The following is a 2,453-nucleotide window of genomic DNA, read 5'->3' as shown; positions in this document are numbered from 1 at the left end:
TGAGATCTGGCTTGCGGGATCTTCCAGATCCCGGCAAGGATGGCGGCGACCCGTGCACGAGAGATGAAGGTCTTCGATCAGATCCGGGTGAAAACCTGCTATTGGCTATTGCCAAGGCCGGCGATGGCGACACTGTTTGCGTCGTTCCCTTCCTGAAGGCATCGTCGTGGAGATGTTCAAGGCCACTCTCTGCTACCTCCGGGGGAAACCCTAGATCAGTAGATCGGATGGCGGCGGCTCTCTGGTGTCGTCTTCCCCCTGGGGGCGTCATTCTTGGAGGTGCACACGGGCTCGAGGGACTAGAGGACGGCGACGTTGGTGGAGCGGTGCTTCATCTTTCACATTGATGATGGCGGATCTCGGCGGTATGGTGCTGTGGAGACTCGGCGTCTGATGCGCGGAGATGGACTCGTGCAGGAGGAGGAAGCTGTCTGGCGTCATGGGGACGTCGATGGCAGACTGGCCAGACAAGGTAGAAGCCTCAATTTGATCTGAAGACGGACCTGTGGAAGATGGCGGCGACGACACACGAGTGCGTCTGACCGGATTGCGCCCCAGACCCAGTATGTGGCTCGGCTGGGGTTACCGAATGAGTTTCGGCTTCCGGCTTTTGATGTCAGGCTTAGGTGAGTGGTTTGGGTAGTGGCCCAGCTAGCACCCCCTCATCATATTGGATAGGAGTAGCGGCACATGTTGCCAAGATGGTGGATTCAGACACATTGTTGTAATACTTTGTATGGTTATCGAGAATAATCAATAAAGTGGCCGTATGCATCTCCCAGATGCAGAGGCCGGGGGTCATCCTCCTTTTCTAAAAAAAAAAGTCTGGAGGCTTCCGTGTGTTGTGGAGTTCTCTAGAAGAGGTGACTGGTTTTCAGATTTGGCGGGATTGATTGGGTGGCGAATCCGGATGACACATACCGTCCGATTTGATAGAGTTGACGTCTACAGATGAATCTATTTGGGAAGTGGCGGGTAAAACAAGGGAGAGCAAGGCATATTCAAATGTTCAAAAGTTCGTGTACTATAGTAGTAGAGATATTTCACCGGTCTTGTCTAGCTGATTACAACAGAAATTTACAATACCAACAGGAACTCGTTTTCCAGATGCAATAACTATAGATAGTAGGTGCACAAATTTTCAAAAAAAAAAAATTCAAACGTAAGGCTGTATACATTCAAGATAAACTAAAAAGAAGAAATGTCATGTTGTGCACATGAATAGTGCCTACGGTATTTACATCTACAACTGCTAGAACGGTGCAAATAGAGTAAATACTAGTTCACATAGTCACCAAGAAAACATGTTAAAACGCTAGAATACGAGCCAGCATTTATGGTATAAAGAAGAAGAAAAAAGAAGTACTCCCTCCTTTTCGGTTTATCAGGCTCAATTCAAAAATCTCACCAACCAAGATAGATGATGAGTGGTGGAATATTTTTTGTAGTTTGCAAAAGCATCCAATTAATGCTCTTGTTTTCCTCAAAAAATTATGTTTACGAATGCATTAATTGCAATGCATTGATCAGTTTTTTCTTAATACTTGCATGCAATGATTTAATGCACCTTGATGTCTGAACATGTGATGGAAAACAACCAAATTGAGCCTCATAAAATGAAAAAACTAAACTTTTGAGATAAGCCCTATAAACCGGAAAGGAGGGAGTATAGATACATTCATGCAGTCCTCAATAAAAGAAGTTGTTTTCAAATGATGCGATATTAATATTGATATCTTCTACGTGGAATTAAAAACCATCAGAGTAATGAACAGTACAGCTCAATGAACAGACCGGACACTATTGCACAACATCGAGTGCCCACAATGAAACACAAAGAAAATGACAAGTTGAGAGGCGGCAACACAATGAGTAAGTTAAAATATTCCAATGAGTAGGCGTAGGTTGATTCAGTCCAGCAACATTTGTGGTTTGAAACAACAGAACAATGACTCTTGGTCATGATTTCATTCTGGAAGAAAAGATGGAAATTATATATATATCCATAATTGAAAGCTTTTTTCTCAAACTTGGTAAAAATTACATCTGTCTTTCCTATACATTTTGAATGAAACATGAAAAGACCTAACCAGACCGAGGGATGAATTATCGTAGTCTTAAAACAGGACACCGCGTAATTTAAGAGAATTATAGACAAATGTTTTGATTGCTTGCAAAGTTTCATCATCGGTTGACATTTGTGGAAGAATTGGCAAAAAAAATCGATGCTCCAAAAATGTTATCACAACCCCCCCCCCTCCTCCCCGAGGGACGAGACTTGCCTGCTCCCCTCCCATGTGCCCATCCATGTTCCCGCATACGTGGCTTGATTTGATTAGAACAAAATAAAGCCCGGCCCCATCCCCTTAAAATCAGGAGGGAGATGATTAGATTAGAAAGAAAAAAAGGAAAAAATACAACCGTTGGATGAGGTGGGAGCACGGATGGAAGCA

The sequence above is a fragment of the Triticum dicoccoides genome, chromosome 5A, assembly GCF_002162155.2.
Source record: "Triticum dicoccoides isolate Atlit2015 ecotype Zavitan chromosome 5A, WEW_v2.0, whole genome shotgun sequence".
NCBI lineage: Eukaryota > Viridiplantae > Streptophyta > Magnoliopsida > Poales > Poaceae > Triticum > Triticum dicoccoides.
This window is presented reverse-complemented; position numbering follows the sequence as displayed.